This window comes from Sinohyriopsis cumingii, chromosome 10 (genome assembly GCF_028554795.1).
Source record: "Sinohyriopsis cumingii isolate HCF-2022 chromosome 10, ASM2855479v2, whole genome shotgun sequence".
Lineage (NCBI taxonomy): Eukaryota > Metazoa > Mollusca > Bivalvia > Unionida > Unionidae > Sinohyriopsis > Sinohyriopsis cumingii.
The window spans coordinates 12,359,113-12,380,575 of NC_142970.1; the positions used below are offsets into that span (position 1 = coordinate 12,359,113).

General features: G+C 36.3%; 1 protein-coding gene across 1 annotated transcript in view; it reads right to left on the reverse strand.

The window, feature by feature from the left end:
• LOC149789606 (carnosine synthase 1-like) overlaps positions 1 to 21,463 on the reverse strand; it is a 71,719-nt gene that overhangs the window by 48,642 nt on the left and 1,614 nt on the right. The gene's annotated exons all lie outside the window — the stretch shown is intronic.

A 21,463-nucleotide genomic window follows, 5' to 3' on the forward strand; every position in this document is an offset into this window, starting at 1 on the left:
GTAACGAAATATCTTCAATAGTATTTTAGGTACGATTTCTTGCTTTTAAACACTGTTTATAATAAGAAATTGTCTTTTAGTAATGTTGTACTCAACTCTCTGATGGCTACGTATTTTTGTGTCCTGATATACACAAACATGCACACACACACACACACACAAACATATATATATATATATATATATATATATATATATATATATATATATATATATATATATATATATATATATATATATATTAGTATACCTGAGTTATTGGGGGGGGGCGGTAGCTCGTTTGGTAGAGTGTCGGACCCATAATCGATACCCACATACAAGTCTACTAATTATGATTTAAACGATTTAATTCAATATTTGTCTGTGATGTCGTTCAAAATGCGACGTTGAACCGATTTTCGTTGGTCGTTCAAAGAGGATGGGGGTCAGTATGAACGAAGTGAAAAACAACCCGAGACATTTTGTCATCGACTTCTTTGTATTCTTCCAAGCATAAATGTCTATGCATGTATATGATAACACTGAAAAACTTTTCAACATTGCACACTATTCTAAACTGCCACTGATCCTGTGAGTCGCGTGGTAAGATGTCGAGTAGCATGGCGGGAAGTTCGTTTGCCCCGTCAGAATAACAGGTAAGGATTTTTATGTGGACTTACTGACTGGAAAAAAGAGAATTAGTGAAATGCAGTATTTTTCACGGTATGTATTTTTTTTTTTTTTGTTTTATTTGACAAATGATAATAGTTCGATTTTCGACAAATGTTTCTATCAGCATGACTCGATCTGGATCAGTGTAAACAAATGTGGTTATGGCGTCAATGAGATATGCGTTCTCCGAGAACTGAGTTTACGCATCAAACAATGTCTGAAAGCGCCATATAACGTATACGTAACACATAATCAGTGATAACGAACTCTGTTAGGAAGGTTTTATTTAATCATTCTTTTAAAATGTCACTTATGAATTCAGTCAGTGGAGTATACAAATCAATGTTTCTTTCGCATGAAACTGTGTTCAGCTATATGTAGAACAACAGATCCGAATTTAAATGCAAGCAATTTATCAGTTAATAATTTAGTGGTAAAACCAGAAGAATGGCTTCTAAATAGATGACATCATTTTTGTTTGATACAATTACTCCCTCAGTGTAGCCTTAACTGCCCTGAGTCACCTAAATACCATGGTTTACTCTTGACCGATTATCCACTGTTTTGTACTGTATTGTGCCATTTCATAAGTCTATCCTAAATCTGAATAGCAGAAACAGACGACAAATTTTGACATTTGCTTTCTGTTTCTGTGAACAAGGTCGTTGAGGAACATTGACCAGAACTGACAAAGTTTATTACAAAAATGCATATCCGGTCGACGCAGTCGTGTCATCTTCGCTAGCCAATTCCCGATAAGTTAACCCATTCTTCACCTTGGCAGAGCGATCAGCTCTTTCTGTGCATCCAATCAAAATGAAGTTGTTCAAATTTGAATAATGTTTCTACATCATCGAGACAAGGGGAGCACACAAATGGAATTGACTCAACTAAGTAATTTTCCACTGACAGTCCGCGTTTGTACAAATACATCCTTTCGTTCAAATCGCTTCCGTGGCACGTAGTCATGACTTTGATATTAAAGTTACAGGCATCCTTTTGAAGTCAGTTGTATCCACCATTTTCCGCAGATGCACCGCTGATACAAGCTATTGGTTAGTTGACATTACATACTAAGGGAGGCAACTCATGAGATCCACTAGAAATCGTTAGGACAAAGCACTAAAATATCAATCTGATCGATCCACCAAGGTGTATATAGGGTTAAAATATCGGAACCTTGGTTAGAGAAGATCCAACTGTGTATGAATTTTACATTATGAATGAGCCAAATTGCGACGAGCTAGCTCCGATGCGAGACGGAAATTTAAATTGTGTAGCGACTGCGTCGTTCAAACATTTAAACAATGCTTTTTTTAAAATAAGAATTAAGCGAGTTACGACATGAAAAGATTTAGCAATGTGAGTCTAATGTTAGAAAATGTGGTACGACAATGGAGTACTCTGCTGTGCTTGAAAAGGGTATTAGTTATCAAAAGAATCACAAAAGAAATGCTGTACAGCAAGAAAAATTATCGAAAATGATGGTTATGCATTGGTCTTTCAAATACAACGGAGACGCGAATTTGATATATTTTTCTCGTCTGGAACATGTCTTAGTCCGACGGTATACACGATGAACATACGGTCTGTTGCACACAGATGTGTAAACGATGATCAAAAGCAATACAATGAAATCGCAAAGCAGTCTTTTACAACCGCATTAGGCGCGTCATGGACAACAGAAAGAATAAATACATAACTAGTCGCCAAGGCTAAAATCATTTCTTGTAGCTGTCGTACTACAGTCTTGCATAGAATACGGTCATGGATTTCTTCGGCACACAGAACACAATATCAATGACGTCATTAGTTTTGACACAGTTGGTTATTACCCTACCACTTTTCACGGACAAGGAAAGTGTCAACCTCACCATTGCACGGTTTGGTCCTCATACGCTTGATCTCGTTCGAGGTTCCATCAACGGACATAAGTCTGACTTAAATCTTACAAAATTTGCTCAAATCGCACGGTTTGAGTTTTCGCCAAACTGCCGTCCAGCCATTATTGCGTGGTTTGGACGTCAATATATTAATCCGTCAGTGAATGATTATGTAATTAATAAGTAATTAAAAACAAATACGGTTAAGACAGCAATGTTAACTTGATTTCTAGGCCACATCGAGTTGTCAGCATAAGAGGCCTGAAGTGTCGAGTTATGTTCCGGATTTTCTAATGCTGTCAACAAGACGTCATGTAGTAATCAATATCTAGTAACTATCATAATAATGTGACGTCTATGTATTATTTTTTAGTCTATTAATAAAATCCCCAAAAGCAATTAAAGAAAAAAATCTTGCTTGTAATTTGACCCGTTCTGAAATTAACTTCTTAAGTCATAAACTGAATTTCGTCTATTGTGAAGAGCAGACATGCGCATGAACATTATTTTTATTTGTGGGGGTTCCCGTCTGATCTTTACAGACCATTCGGGTTGACCCCCACCCCCCATTGTTACAAATACCGGAAGGCTTATATTGTATTGCATTAACCGAAGGTTTATCTGTATGTTGAGATACAATATACACATGTAGTGTGTTTGTTCTTTTTATCTATTCATGAGCATTTATGTGCTGTGATTATATTATTGTATATATTTATATATATTTATATTATTTTTAAGTTTTTATTTTATTCTTTTGATTCCTTTGATTTTTTATTTTATTTTTTATTTTATTTTTTTTGAATTTCAGATTACAATTTGCGATTTAGTATCTCTATTGCATATTCAGTTGTGTCGAGTTCTTCATTAAATGTCAGTTTATATTCTTCTCTAATTTTCCTTTTCCTTTCACTTTCCTCAGAGGTAGATAGCGATAAATCACTTTGTGCATCACAATGTGAGGATCTCCTTATTTTCTTCTTTTTCTTTTTCTTTTTCTTTGTTTGTTCCATCTGTTTCTGAGCTTGTTGTGCTGCCATTAGAGACTGTCCAGTTTTTTGTTTAAGTTTATTCCTTAATTCTTGTTATTTCTGCTCTTTTTCTTATTCTTGTTTTTGTTGCTGTTCCTTTCGTTGTTTCTCGTTAAGTTCTCGGAGTACTGATATATTGTTTGATTGGTTGCTTGATTCGTCTTGTTGGATTGTTGGTTCCATTCTTTGTTGGTTTTGTCTAGCCGTCCCTTTACTTTGTGTCGGTGAGTGTTTACCCTTTCCTTTACTCCATGGTTTAGGGACTGGTGCCACCTCTTGCTGCGTTTTCTTAAGCTGTGTGATAGTTGTAGATACCCCTTCTATGTTTTGTGTTACTAGACATTTCCAAGGGGTATGCCCTACTTTCCCACATTTTTTACATTCCCTTAGATATATACATCCTTTGTACCATGTTCTGAATGGGAATCCATGAAGAAAAAATAAACTTTCTTTATTGTCCTAAGTTTGTCTCTGTCGATTCTTACTCTATTTTTGATGGCGTATCCTGGGTGAGTGTCCATTCTTGCATTTGTCACTTTAATTGAAAACTTTCTCTCAAATTTTTCCACTATAGCTCCGAGTGGTATCTCGAGTGGAATATCAGATATATGGATTTCTGCTGTTCGTTTCCTTATCTTTCTTAGGAAGTGATTTTGGTTTCACATCATTTAGAGTGATATCTCCGCACTCTATTTTCCCCGTATGGTAATACAGGTGTATTCCCTTTTGGTCTTAATATGTAGGCCTCTTCTCCTCTCCTATTTAAAGAGTCCATGAGGTCAATTAATGATTTGTTCATTATTGTGATAAGCGTCAGTATTTTCGCCATGCTAGGTCTTCTATCTGGTTCTATTTCTCCCAAATGTATCTCTTGTGCACCGGATTTGTATGTACATTCAAGAAAATTGCCTTCCTCTGTTTCTCTCCTTCATGTTTCAAAGTACTTTTCTAGTTCTGTCACTTTTCTATATCTCGACATCTTGTTGCTGCACGTGCAAATTGTGAGTTCTGTTCAAGTTGAATATTTTTTTTGTCTTCACAAAATTATTTCTTCTTCAATTTTGTAGTTTTAGTATTCTCATAGTTTCAGTTCTTCCATTCTGTGAAGTAGTTGCAACTTGGATTTTCAACACGTTATCGCCTTTTTGGCACCCTTGCTCCCACTTGCTTGCGTAGGCGGCATTGTACTGTGCTGTACTACCGATTTTTACGAACGAAGCGTGTATAACTAACTAGGCACTCATCTTCACTGCTATAATTTTTAATAACACGAGTCCTTCGAAACATGGGGCCATGAGACCACCAATACATCTGATTTACAGTGGACTTTGCATCGCAACGACGACATTATTTTAAAAGTTGTTTTCAGCAGGATTGGATAAATTGCTGAAAATTTACTGATGTGGATTAGTTAAAAATAATGCTACTCGTTTCTGTGTTTGAATGACAAGTGAAGCTTCGACATAGCATCTTCAGCTGCAAGTAGGGAGCCACGAAGGAAACATAGTTTCAGCCTTAATTGAGAGTATGGTAACATGGGATCAGAAAATGACAATATCGTTTTCCTTCTTTTGGGGTTTGACGCTATGGTTGCTGCTCATTCATGGGATGAAAATGTATAGATATGTACTAAAAGTACAAATGAATCATAAAACAAGTTGCGCTTCATACACTATTGCGTGACATAGCTTCGAGAGAAAGATCAAACAAAAGATATTGGACTAAAAGTAATTGATACATGTAACGTTGGAGTCACCGATCGCATGAGTGACTCCGGACGAGCAGTTGTAGGCCCTGACGAGCTAGATGTTCGTGACTGTACATGCGCCGGTAAATTATTTCGATTGCACTTGTGAGAAAATTTCTTCGCGATGCACATGTACATTACATTTCACGATGCTTTTAAACCTCAATACACAAAACTATAAGCTCCAGTGCTCACGTACTTTAGCTGTAAAATGATCACGATGATCAAAAGATTCGACAATGATCCGAACAGAACAGAATAGAGTACAATTGTTTTGATCTGGCGTATGCAAAAATGTACATATGCAATAAAATGTATGATCCATATACAATACAGCGTTGCGTTAATGAATGAAAGGATAATGGCGATACAAACTTTTGTGCACACAAAACCTGAGAGAGAGAGAGAGAGAGAGAGAGAGAGAGAGAGAGAGAGAGGGTGAGAGTTGTTGTTGTTGTGGAGTTTAACGCCATTTGTCAGCACACGATAGGCTATACATGGCGGCTAGTATTAATCGTGGAAGAAGAACCCGGGAACACCCCAGAAAGAACCACCGACCCACTAGAAGCTACTGGAAAGCTTTCTCACATACCTACATTGTCCGAATCCGAGACTCAAACCCACGCAGACAGAGGTGAGATGGCATTGATCCGTAAGGGAAAGCTCTTTTGACCACTCGGCCACTCGGGTCCCCCAGAGGGTGAGAGAGAGCGAGTACTAGACAGTGTGAGAAGATAATCTAGATGGAATGCATTATATACGTATTGATCAAAGTATTTTATTTTCTTCATTTTTTTAAATTAGTTTCTATATGCTTGTTTCTTCCAATAAGAGGGATCAATATATGATTTTTAAGTGCGATCTAAACAGAACAGATGAAGACAAAATGATATTCATCTTCGATCTCATCATATGTATTACCTACATGTCAACCAGTCTCGATATTCAATGGGTGTGATGAAACCCATCATTTACTTGAAGCCTTTATGTGGCTGGCATTATCAATTGTTTCTTAAATAAGAAGCAGTTTCTAACATATGAACTCCAAGCAGAATTATATATTTTTGTCCTTGGCTAAAAAGCAGTAAAACGCATCATGTATGTACTGAATTAGGTTGATACCGGAATTCACCAAATTCTGATATCAATAGTACCGTTTTCGCGTTAGAAAACCCAGTTTTTATAATTATTTATCTCTAGTCGGTAAACATTAATTGGTACACTTTCCGAACAATTTAATTATTTGGGTTTAGCAAACTGAACCGCTTATTAATGATGCGCACATATCTATTTAGGTTAAGTAGATAACTGCCCAGCTCTCCATATAAAAACCAATTGTTCCTGGAGAGTTTAACGCTTTTGACCGCTTGCAGTATTTTCTAGGTACTCGTTCTATAGTGTTTGCTCTGAAATTTCCCAAGAATGAAACTTCCCAAGACTAAGCAAACAAAGCACACATTGTATTCATTGGACACTGTAAATTATTAGTAGTGTTTTAACACCTTATTAAGCAAACATCTCTGTAGCAGATCGAAACGAGATTCTGTTAGTAAAAACAAGTCCCAAATAATTCAGATTATTCCTAAAGTCTAGTAATGCGTTATCATGCTTAAATTATACATCTAGTATTCTGACTATTTTGTTAGAAAAGGTAGAAATCATAACTTTTGTTTAATCAATATTTACAAATGTATTCCATGCACTTAACTTATTTAAGTATGCTTGTGTGGACCATCGCATACTCCTGAAGATATCACAGCATCAATATATATATATATATATATATATATATATATATATATATATATATATATATATATATATATATATATATATATATACCCGCCTCTATACCTAATTGTAATGTGAACTGATATAAAGGGCAAACATAAGTGGAGACAGTGTCTCTCCTGGTAGAAGCCCAAGAGAACAATCGAATAGTCTGAGTGCGTGTTTCAGTACACATGATTGTATTGAAGTGTCTGTAAATATTGTTAACATTTTCTCAGTCACTCTTCGTTTTAGTACTTTATGCCACATATTTGTCCTTTTCCATATAATCAAAATACTTTTGAAAATCAATAAAGAAACAGAAAAAAAGGATTTTCATTTCATCAAGTACCTTTTTAATAAAAACAAATTAATATAAAAATGGCGTCTACTGTACTAGTATTCTTTTAAGACCAAATTGTTCATCAGCAATAATATCATATTTAATTATGCAAGTGGACATTCTTTATTTAAGATGCAAGTGGTAACCATTTTATACACTTAAGCAATGTTATCCTTCAATAATTATTTGTATCGGATGGATTACCTTTTATCAAAGTTGGCATAATAAGATAACTGCTCCATGTTTGATGGATAAATACGCTGCAAAATATATTAAAGTTTTCAGCATGCATCTGATAAAAGTCGATATGACTTTAAACGTATTAATTCAAAAATGTGCTTAATTTTTTATAACATTTTCAATGGCAGAACTAACGTCTTTATCTGTAATAAAAGCTTCCAATTCTGTAGATATGTGTTCTCATACATTCCCACCTATCCATTCGTCTTGTAATTTTATATACTTTGCTCTAATTGACCGGTATTGATTTCTAATAAAGCTACTGAGTTTCTTAAAGTGTTAATGTAAATCACAGAAGTCATTCAAATGATTGTTAAATTGTATGGGGCTTTTAACGAGACACTATTTCGTATTATTAAATTGGTTCAGACTTTTAGCGAGATGCTATTTCGTATTATTAAACTAGTTCAGACTTTTAACGAGAAACTATTTCGTTTTTCGTACAAAATGCGTCGTTTTGCTCTATTGTAGAGTAACGTACTTGTTCAGCAGAAATCTTTGTATTATTTTTCTTCATATGCAATTTTTTCTATTTACGTTTGTTTTGAAGGAATATTAATTAACCAAAGCAATTTTGTATAGTATTTATTTTCCTTACATTCATCATTAGACCAAAGCGAATTATCAATATACAAACATTAAATTTCCCATCCTGAAAATGCCAATATTTTTTCAAAATAGCTATTTACATTTACAACGTAGATGCTTATATTTTTTCATCGACTGATTTCTGGTCTATGATTCCATCTGTACCACTATTACAGCGTTATTCCAATTCAACAATGTCTCGTTGTAGCCTTATATATCAGCAAAGAATACGGTTTTAAAATCTGGACCCCTTATATGTTTTATCATTTTAAATTGCACATAATTCCGCTGACTAACTGCGGGCTGATCAAAGATAATTGACCATGATTTGGAAATTCTGTAAAACTACCTACTCTGAAGATTTAAGGAAGGAAAATCAAATCATAATCAATTGTTCTTTCTTCATTTGTCCTGAAATATGCGTACCTACATCGTCACATAACCTATCATTTGGAATCGGGTCACAATTAATACTTCCGGCTCAGTACCCACGAATGTAGTTCTAGTCTATTTTTAGGACATTTTTTTCCTCTCTCATTTTGGTGGTGATAGAAGAGTTTTATTTATGCATTTTTGGTAGGGATTTAAAGGTAACTGTTTATTCTTGAGCTCATGGTGTCGTTGTCTGTGTGTACTTCGGCGACAATGCACAGTGAGTAATAAGGCCTTGGTGATGATTCGGAAGTGAAATCTGTTTTCTGTTTACATGCTGCTATGTTGACAGTCCAGCATCTCAAAAAAGAGCAGGTCAACCTTTGACAAGAACTTCACTGTAAAGTTATCTTCGAAGGTATTTTAGATTAACATATGATTTGCATTGATTGTCATACAGTGGAAAGATCAGTATTGCGAAACAAATGTAGAGAACATAGAGTAAAATGAATTGTGTTATATGTTCTTTTACAACGTTAATACCAGTATTCTTACGTAACACTAATATGGGATTTCCAAAACTGTTGCTATTTTGGTCATGATTAGCACGAGGAATTGGAATGTCGGTGGTATTTATCTCGTCATGCATCATGACGCTAGAGTCATTTCCTACGTAAACTTCCTTTAGACCAGTCCTACTACTAAGATCACCTACTGCAACTGTTGCCATATTAGTGTAATGAATCACTTTTCATGTGCAGTTTTTTAAAAAAAATCTAAATGAGGAAAATTATGTATTGGTGACTTTTCACGTGGAATATAAACAAAGAAAACATGTACATATCGGCTTCAAAAACAAAGTAACCCTTGTCAGATCAAACTGTTTTTGTTTTCTTTAAATGATCCTGCACGTACGTGAGAAAATTAATATCAATATCTAATAGTCCATATGGTCATTGGAGAAACAAACAAGAACCTGTCTATGCTTACCAAAATTTAGCCGCGTACATCGTGCCGTCAGAATATATGGAACACACAATTAATAAGCTAGCGTCAGCGTTAATTACAACGCAGGTACAATATCCATTTGCACCTCACACACTTTGTTATCCTAATGGAGGAGGAGTATCTGGTACAACCACGGGAGCAATCGAATTATTTCGTTGTTGTGATGTAATGTTGTTGTTGTTGTTGTTGTTGTGGGGTTTAACGCCATTTTTTCAGCACAGGATAGGCTATGTATGGCGGCCAGTATTAATGGTGGAGGAAGAACCCCGGAAAACCCCGAGAAGAACCACCGACCCACGAGAAGCTACTGGCAAGCTTACTCACATACCCACATTGGCCGAATCCTAGACTCGAACCCACGCAGACAGAGGTGAGATGGCAGTGATCCGTAACGGAGAACGCTTTAGACCACTCGGCCACTCGGGGCCCCTTGTGATATAACGTCTTGCCACAAAATGTGTACACCCACACAGACATCGCTATTTCTTTCGATGAAAAGAGCAAACACATGTTCCTAGTATGGTCATCTAGGATCAAATTAGTACTGCCAGTCAAGACATTAGAATTGGTTATTACGTGGCTTCGTCAAAAAGACGTTGGCTTGATTACTTGTGGTGACGAAGGACAACCAAAACCAATCACAAACTAAGATATCTACGATGATTGCCGAGACAAGATGAGGCACTGAAACAGTTATAAAAGTGTATGCCTCTACAAAAGGACTTCAGACGTGTACGGACATGCGTTACTTTATTCGAAGATCCCCCATGGAGGAATTAATTAAACAAAACTTTGCCGTTATCTCATGTCATACCAGTCTTGATAAATTTCAACAAAAGTAATTTAGGCTTCATCGATAAAACCTCCCAACTACGCTATTTCAGGTGTTATATCATCAAGATACCAACGAAAATCCCTGCAGCAGACCAAACATAGATTCTAGTGCTCGCGGACCATGTACACGTCGTCGTAGACTCGGTTTAAAAGCGATTGCGTCTTACAATTCGAATCTTGGTTAAACATTTAGGTTACATAACGCACATGGGTTAACCATACCAAATCCTTTGCGTATCTGGATCGTCGAAGATTGTATCGAGTGTCATACCTCGTGTATCTTGCTGAATCCCACAAGGAATATATGTTACAGCTGCGCAGAATTATCCTTGAGGCGTAATCCCAATTCACAAGCAGATCGAACGGATGAAGCCGATCGATAAGACAATAATACTGTTTTGTGAGAATCCTGCGATGATTCGTACACATATTGGAAAACAGGTATTATCAAATCGTCGGTACACTTTGCCTATAGTGTGTGCAGTTTAATATTTTTTTATATTATAGTACGGAAACATATCACTTTATGTGACAGTGACTGGTCCAGATAAGCCCATGAAAGTAATGGTTGGCTGCGATACTAGGAAAGCTTTTTCAACACCGATTTTCTGGAATCGTTTGTTTTCAATGAACATTTTGGCGGCCATTTTTCGACTCTAGTAACGAAAGAAATTTGGGGAAATAGTCATCATTGAATATAGCCAATTTACCACCAGATGAAATTGTTATGTCATGTATAACATATGATAAAATGAAAAATGGCTAAAACCCAAAGACAAAAACAACAACAACAAGTAAAACTAATGATATTGCTCAGTTGATAGTGGATGTGTGGACGGGGGTGTCAGACCTGTAGCATGGAATCTATTCAAGCGTGCTGTAAATGTTAAACAAAAAAGTACGTAGACGTACTTCTGTTCACAGAATAATGTGGACATAAAGCGGTCCCCAAACAAACAAGTTTATCCAACCACTGCATATTTACGCGGTATATATGCGATGCAACTCCGACTCTTAATGAAATTATTTTACATATTCTGTGTCTTCTGTTCCAAATCAAGTACTGTAAATATCCGATCACAAATACATTACAGTAAATATGGGAATTTCTGCATCCGGTAAACCTCCTTTCACGTGAATATTGCAACAATGTGATGTTTAGCTGTGAAAGAGACACTAGGTTACGTAAACATGGATCGTCTAACGCGTAATGCGTCAAACAATGCGACATGACGCTCATTGGACGTTCTGGGTTGAAATATGATTTTATCTGTGTAAAATGTTATGTTTATTCGAAATGACGCTTGTTCTTTGACTTATAGTTTGTAAGAAAAGTATAATCTACTTTTAAACGCTAATACTAGTTCAACTTTTTGGGACTATTTTTTACGCACAAACAATGAAAGGTGCAACGTCTGTCAGAATGAACGAAATTATTCGTTCTTCTTTCAATCTAAATAATTTCCACTGAAATAAAAACTATTTCATAAAAAGAATCACAAATGGGTAATGATTTGATATTAAAGTTTTGAAACTCGTTACCAGTTTCAGATCTGTATTTCGTTCAAACGCGCTGACGCAGAACATAAACTGGTCATTGGTCTGAAAGTCGACGACGTTATTACGTTGCCGCAAAATAGGGGCCCCCAGTAGCCGAGTTGTCTAATGCGATCACCGTTCAGGATCACTGCCATCTCACCTCTGCCTGCGTGGGTTCGAGTCTCAGGCTCGGCTAACGGGGGTACGTGAGAATGACTGCCAGTAGCTTCTCGTGGATCGGTGGTTCTTCCCGGGTTTTTTCCAGGGTTCTTCATCCATCAGTTATACTGGCCGCCATGTATCTTGTGCTGAAAATGGCGTTAAACCCTACAACAACAACAACAACAACAGCAACAACAACGTTGGAGCATCGTCAAAATAATCATTGTGTCAAATGTAATAGTGAACTTGCATGAAATTCTACATCTGGATAATTTAGGCAGTTTACCGTGGACAGCATTGAAGGACACACGTTATTAATTATATGGAAAAATAGGTACTAATTATATGGAAAAATGGGAACCAGCCTGGAAATGGGTGAACATAAAATAGAGTATATGTGGGTTTGGCTGGCCAGGATTGGCTAATAATGTAAATTATGTTTTAGGAAAAAGAATCTTTTGAGAGTTTATCGTAGTTGCAAGTGAAATAAATAGGCATTGTTTTATTTATGGAATTTTAGTCCTTCAACAGTCTTTCAACAGTCTTGAATTTGCAACATTCATTACTAAAATTAGCACCTGACTTGGTGCGGAATTGAAAGTACATGTTTCAAACACATGCATGTCCAGAAAATGCCTCAGCCCATATCCTTTCATCTACACAGAAGCTGGCATCCAGGTTTCTTCTATACAGATAAATATAGGTTTGATCATGAAACTGAGAAATTTTAAGTCATTGAATTTTTAATATCTTGGTGTTTGCATTGGTTTACTATGGTAACTGAATTAGTACCTTGAGACTTGAAAGCCAACGAAGTGGTTATTGTGTATCCACGGAAACGGCCTATGAGGTTTCTATTCCGATCCACTAGAGGATTGACTGAGCTGATCGCGCAAGATAATATGTTACAGTGTATTATTACTACGACTTGACAGGTGCGATATCTTATTTGTAGTTAGGCTGCAAATAGGACCAGTAGATCCCCTCACTCCAAGTCGAGCTTTCAAGGTGCTATGTCCTAGTTCAGATTCATTTTTTTCGAATTCCTTACAATTGGATGTTGGCGGTAAATGTCGATGCGAAAGTAACGATTCTATTCATTTTTGTTTTCTTTCAGCTGGTATTAACCCGGTCGTGCGTGGAAATTCAATATTTAATGCCGATATAACCGCGGAAACCCTTGTTACTCACTTGGGAGATTTATCATCCGGCTACCTTAACATTTATGCGCCTATTGATGTCCTCAGTAACCATTCCGCAAATGTAGGGTAAAATCTTTCAACGATGTCTTGATCACGATGAAAACTGATATGTTCACGATGAATCTATACTTGATGTTGTTTCGTCAGCGTCAAGACTGCACTGAGAAATTCTTTGCCAAGATCCACCAGCAAAAGTTTTGGCCACGTTAGTGGTACGCACGTTTGAATAGTCTGAGATACTGATTTAATCTTTAGACCTTAGTGGATCGGCTTCATTATATCAAAATGCGCAAATAACGACCTTTACTGCGTTTGTTGTTCTTTATAGATTGCTTCTGACGAGATCGTGTTCGAAATTCCTAATATCTGACTGTTAGATTTCATTTGAGCGTTTTAACAATAAACCCCATCCATATATATATATAATTATTTAGTCTTGTAGTTGGCATTGTATTAGACAACACTGAACATTTTTATATCATTTTAAACTGTCTTTATATATTTTAATATTTCTTCTTGCGTTATACTCGGCTATGAAATATAAGCACATTTGTATTGACTATCAATTCATCACCTAAATTCACAGTGGCGGGGAGGGGTCGTGGTTTATATTTATCGGCAAAGTCCAGCGAAGCAAATAAACCCTTTATCGAGGATAATAGCGTGTTGGAAAGCTTTCCATAAATCACTAGCGACAAGGTGCCCTTGGTATCCAAAAAATTTAGCTACATAACCGTTTGTTGTGAAATTGTATTTGCCTCTGTGGTTGTAAATCTGCTTAAAATAGACCTAAGTTGTTCAAGGGCAAGTTAAATATTTCTCGCAGGTGAACGGTATTTTACAATAATGTGTCACTACATATATCCTTTATGGAAAATTCTACTGTAAAATAAATGTTGCAAATAAGTGTGTATGGATGCATGAGTAGAATTAGGGTATAGAATTTAGTCTTTTAGCAATCGGTTTGTGTATAAAGGGTAGATAATTTAGGCAAATTACACAAGCTGACGACAAGATTAACTCAACATCAGGCCTGGGACAATTTACGGAAATGCTTTTTTGACATCTGCTGATTTAATTGATACATCGATCGAGGTCAGCCACAGTGCATGGGAGTCAGCTGGTGGTTATATAGAGAGAGAGAGATGTGTGCGTGTGTTATGTACAGAGAGACAGAGATGTGTGTGTGTGTGTGTGTGTGTGTGTTATACACAGAGGTGTGTGCGTGTGTGTGGGTGGGTGATTTGGATTTTTAACTTAGTTTAACAATTTTTCAGCCATAACGCTACGATGTCGGCAGTGTGGCAGTTTTATAGTTATGTCCAGCATTGATGCATCATGTTGCCGCAGACATGTAGCATCATGTCCCACCCAGTCACATTATCCTGACACCAGGACAACCAATCCTAACACTAACCTCTTAATGCTGAGTGCCAAGCAAGGCAGCTGTTAGTACCATTTTTAGAAGTCTTTGGTATGACTCGGCCAGGGTTCGAACCCTCGACCTCCGACCTGAGGGATAGTTCACGATTAAGCTGGATACTCGCTTTATTCATCTGGACACACGCTTTATTCATCGGGAAACTCGCTTGTCAGCTTGATACTCGCTTTGCTGTACTCAATACTACATTGTTTTATCTAAGGTTTCTTATGTCGCGGTCTTTTAATCTATCCAACTCCTACCAAACAAACTTTTGTTTGAAAATATGAAGAAGAAAAAAAAAAGACCATAAGACCTACTTGGAACTTACTGGTCTTAGTATTTAAGTTGTTGTTGTTGTTGCTGGGTTTAACGCCATTTTTCAGCACAGTATAGGCTATACATGGCGGCCGGTATAAATGGGAGAGGAATAACCCGGATAAACCTCGGAAAGAACCACCGACCCACGAGAAGCTACTGGCAAGCTAGTATTTAAGTAAACGTATTAATGTTGCTGTAAAATAAAAGTACATTTGCCTCAAAGGATACAAAAACACGATCATTGGTGTGAATAGCATCTGTGAATAATATGCATTTATTTGTTTTTTTTTTAAAATAACGAATGAACGGAAAGCATACAAATTATAGAATTACCTACCGTAAGAATAAACAAGAAAGGTAGTGCCTCTTCATGTATTGTTAACTTTGAGGTAAACAACCGCGTTATCGCGTCGTAGGAAGACGATCTCTTTCAGTCACAATTCAGTGTGTATTCGTGTTCTATTTGAAGGTCATTGTCAACACTGCCGTTATTACACGGTATACATTTGAATATTCTCACTCATCATATATGGTGTTTCGCTCATCATTTATAATTTAACATTTGTCTTCTATGGTTGTTAATTTCGTGTGTAGGGTTTATTGATTATCACGTATGGTTTAGCTGTTGTTGTGTACGGTTTCTCGTTTATTATGCATAACGTACATTTGCTGACTAAATGCTTGCACTATAACATTCTCTATCTCTCTCATCTACCCACTCACACACCGAATGTTATTTGATATGTCCAGCCATTTACTTAGAATCCTGGCCACTGGCCGCGCAATTTCACATTTATCGCATCGGAATTAACCCCAACAAAACATAAATTGTGGCCATAATGTCTGAGTTATTCCTTGTACATGCGAAGCAGGCGAGACATTCATAATTCAACACAAAAGATCTGTTGATTCATTGTTGGCACAAAGCATCCGTTTATAAGCCTGGAAGAAGTGCAACTCCAGTAAGGAAACACACGCCATCTTTGCTACTTTCTGAATGTACCTCCTCTATTATTGTGGTTAAAGCGTCCGCCTCTAATGCGGGAGGTCCCAGGTTCAAACCCCGGCCGAGTCATACCAAAGACTTATAAAAAGGGTACTAACAGCTGCCTCGCTTGGCGCTTAGCATTAAGAGGTTAGTTTTATGACTGGTCGCCTGGTGTCAGGATAACGTGACTGGGTGAGACATGATGCTACATGTCTGCGGCATGGTGTCCCAGTGATAATCACTATAAACTGCCACACTGCAGACATAGTAGCGATATGAATGAACAGTTGTTAAAGCTACGTTAAAAATCCAAACCACACACACACACACACACTATCCTTGTGCTTATTCGCTTAAATTTTGTGATCGTAAGACGAGACATGCAAATCACACTGTTCAACAAACATTAGGGCTTTATGTATATCGTTAAGCTATTGTCATCATACGATACACCTTAAAGAATACTAGTAAACATTGCATACTTTTCAGTCTCATCATACGATAAACCTTAAAGAATACTAGTAAACCCTGCATACTTTTCAGTCTCATCATACGATACACCTTAAAGAATACTAGTAAACATTGCATGCTTTTCAGTCTCATCATACGATAAACCTTAAGAATACTAGCAAATATTGCATACTTTTCAGTCTCATCATACGATAAACCTTAAAGAATACTAGTAAACACTGCATACTTTTCAGTTTATAACTAAGTACACCTTACTGATTCGCAAAAGAAAGAAAAAAAGAAAGACTGTCATAAATACAGGAAAAGGACTTGACCGTAATGGTTTGAGTCTCTCTCTCTCTCTCTCTCTCTCTCTCTCTACCTCTCAGGACATAAGTAAAGATGAATATATAATAAATTTACTTTTGACTTATTTTGTGAAAATTGTGCAATATAATCAGAACGTAAAGAACGATATTTCTTTTACTGGTATCCATTTGCTAATGTGTGACTTATATGTATTCGACTAGTCAGCAAATATGTCACCAATACTATCAGTAAAGAAACTGAATGTGCTTCAATGTTCTTATCATTGATTTGACTTAAATTCTTTCTCCATCTCATGCACACACACACACACACACACACACACACACACACACACACACACGAACGCACATACATACATACATACATACATGACACACCGACTTACAGGGACCTCGTTTGTAAGTCAAACACGCGCTACTCGTTGCCACTGCTTGAACTTGGCTTTATACAAGTTGCTGAATTTTTAATAGCATGGTCTTCGTATCGGTTTACAATGGAAACTGAATTAGTGCTTTGACTCTATCTTTTTTACACACATACAGAAACGCACATCCATCCATACATACATAAAACGATGTCACTTACACGGACTTACAGGGACTTCGTTTGTGAGCCAAACACGCGCTATTCGTTGCTACTGCTTGAACTTTATACAGGTTACTGAATTTTTAATATCATGGTTTTTGCACCCGTTTACTATGAAAATTGAATTAGTACTCTCTCTCACTCTCTCTCTCTCTCTCACACACACACACACACACACACACACACACACACACACACACACACATATATATATATATATATATATATATATATATATATATATATATATATATATATACAGACAGACAGAGAGAGAGATGAAGTTGGTATACAAATAGTATGTATCATACACTTTCCCTGTGCCACATCGTTTAACTCTGTAAGTAAACGTTTCACGTGTATGACTACAATTCAATACCTCTTCAGTGTAAAGTGTGTCAGATGTCAAGTTGGCATCCGTATATTGCCCTTTTCTGTGTACGAAACTCATCAGTGGATTTGATGGTGTATGTGGAGATTAATTACAACAATTTCCAATTCACAAAATCAAAGTTTTGGGGCATCTTTATGTGTTAGTATCGCGAAGGGAACTTAATTGTATCGAACAAATATATAAAGAGGATATCTACGATTTTTGTGTAGATATACGGAATTATTTCACTCGTGAAGTGGGAACCTAGCACTCGTGAAAATACGTTGCCTAGTTTTTTTTCTCACATGGTTTTCAAAGGCAAAACTAAATGTTACAATAATTATGGGATAGGTAAAGTTTTACAAATTTAGTTCGTTTATATCATACTTGAAAATGTGTAATTTGTCCAAAGAATGACTGTATTAGTACGAAAACGAATATATTGTTTTTTAAACATTTATGAATACAGTTCACACGCAGATTGATAATAGTTTGGTAGGGTAACTATAAACAAGCCAGATCGGTTGTATCTGACTGTTGTTGTTATTATTGTTGTTGTTGTAGGGTTTAACACCAGTTTTCAGCACTAGATAGACTATACATGGCGGCCAGTCAGTATAACTGGTGGATGAAGAACCCTGAAAAAAACCAGGAAAGAACGACAACCCACGAGAAGCGACTGGCAAGTTAATATTTTAGTAAAGGTATCATTGTTGCTGTAAAAGAAATTATCTTTGTCTCAAAGGATACAGAAACACGATCATTAATTTGAATAGCGTCTGCGAATAATAGGCATTAATTTTTAAAATATATTAATTCACGGAAAGCTTGAAAATTATAGAATTACCTACCGCAAGATAGGTGGTGCCCTCTTCATGTACTCCTAAATTTGAATTTTGCACAAAGCATCCACTTATAAGCCTGAAAGAAGTGCAACCCCACTAAGCAAACTCACTTCCTGTATGATACTTTTCAAAGGCACCTCCTCTATTCTTGTGGTTAGAGTGTCCGCCTCTGATGCGGGAGGTCTCGGGTTCGAATCCCGACTGAGCAATTCCAAAGACTTATAAAAAGGGTACTTTCAGCTGCCTCGCTTGGCGCCCAACATTAAGAGGTTAGTGTTATGACTGGTCGTCCTGGTGTCAGGATAATATGACTGGGTGAGACATGATGCTGCATGTCTGCGGCATGATGCCCTGTTCTAGGTATCACTATAACCTGCCACGCTACAGACATCGCAGTGACATGACTGAACAATTGTTAAAGCTACGTTAAAAATCCAAAACACACACACACACACACACACACACTATCCTTGTGCTTATCTGCTTAAATTTTGTGATCGTAAGAGGGGACATGCAAATCACACTATACAACAAACATTAGGGCTTTATGTATATCGTTAAGCTATTGTCATCATACGATAATCCTTAAAGAATACAAGTAAACATTGCATACTTTTCAGTCTCATCATACGATAAACTTTAAGAATACTAGTAAACATTGCATACTTTTCAGTCTATAACTAAGTATACCTTATTGATTCGCAAAAGAAAGAAAGAGAGAGAGAGAGAGAGAAAGACTGTCATAAATACAGGAAAAGGACTTGACCGTAATGGTTTGAGTCTCTCTCTCTCTCTCTCTCTCAGGACATAAGTAAAGATGAATATATAATAAATTTACTTTTGACTTATTTTGTGAAAAGTGTGCAGTAGAATCAGAACGTAAAGAACGATATTTCTTTTACTGGTATCCATTTGCTAATGTGTGACTTATATGTATTCGACTAGTCAACAAATACGTCACCAATACTATCAGTAAAGAAACTGAATGTGCTTCAATGTTCTTATCATTGATTTGGCTTAAATTCTTTCTCTATCTCATGTACACACACACACACACACACACACACACACGAACGCACATACATACATACATACATACATACTTGACACACCGACTTACAGGGACCTCGTTTGTAAGTCAAACACGCGCTTCTCGTTGTCACTGCTTGAACTTGGCTTTATACAAGTTACTGAATTTTTAATAGCATGGTCTTTGTATCGGTTTACAATGTAAATTGAATTAGTGCTGACTCTATCTTTTTCACACACATACAGAAACGCACATCCATCCATCCATCCATCCATACATACATAAAACGATGTCACTTACACGGACTTACAGGGACTTCGTTTGTGAGCCAAACACGCGCTATTCGTTGCCACTGCTTGAACTTTATACAGGTTACTGAATTTTTAATATCATGGTTTTTGTACCGGTTTACTATGAAAATTGAATTAGTACTCTCTCTCTCTCTCTCTCACACACACACACACACACACACACACACACACACATATATATATATATATATATATATATATATATATATATATATATATATATATATATATATATATATACACACACACAGGGACAGAGAGATAGATATGAAGTTGGTATACAAATCGTATGTATCATACACTTTTCCTGTGCCACATCGTGTGGGTTTAACTCTGTCAGTAAAGGTTTCACGTGTATGACTACAATTCAATACCTCTTCAGTGTAAGGTGTGTCAGATGTCAAGTTGGCATCCGTATATTGCCCATTTTTGTGTACGAAACTCATCAGTGGATTTGATAGTGTATGTGGAGATCAATTACAACAATTTCCATTTCACAAAATCAAATTTTTGGGGTATCTTTATATGTGTCAGTATAGTGAAGGGAACTTAATTGTATCGAACAAATATATAAAGAGGATATCTACGTTTTTTGTGTAGATATACGGAAATATTTCACTCGTGAAGTGGGAACCTAGCACTCGTGACAATACGTTGCCTAGATTTTTTTTCTAGCATATTTTTCAAAGGCAAAATACTAAATTTTACGATAATTATGGGATAGCGAAGTTTTACAAATTTAGTTCGTTTATATGATGCTTGGAATTGTGTAATTTGTCCAAATAATGACTGTATTAGTACGAAAATGAAGACACCTTTTTAAATACTTATGAACAGAGAGATAATATTGGGGTAGGGTAACTACAAACATGATAAAGCAGTTGTATCTGACAGACGTCAACGCGTAACATACTCAAACAAACGATTTTAATGATCGTGTGTTGAACCGTAAGGAATTTCGTTTTCTAATAAACACTAATCAAATCAGTTTTTAAAGTGGTATCGCAATTTTGCGATATCATTTTTCTCCAACCGTTACGTTTCAATATATCACTGTGAAATAATTGTTCTAGATTGCAATATATTCAAGCACGATGGCACTTTACGCACGTTTAATGTTGATGATACCATGTGGTATCCTACTGTCGTTATTTCTAAGACAGTAGACGACTGTTAAATAATACTGTTAAATAATAATAATAATAATAATAATAATAAATACCTTACTCTCCAGTAAGATGTAAAAGATATATGTTGATCAAGTATAAATTCTTTGTAAATCTTCAAATATATGCAATTACATAATATAAAATATATTTATATTACAGCATTTAAGAACAATGATGCTGTCAGTTGTCAGTTGCAGGAAAGTAAAATGTAGTCTGTGATGAGTCACGAGCGTTCTCTTTTATCATACTTTTACAGGATCGATGAACTGCC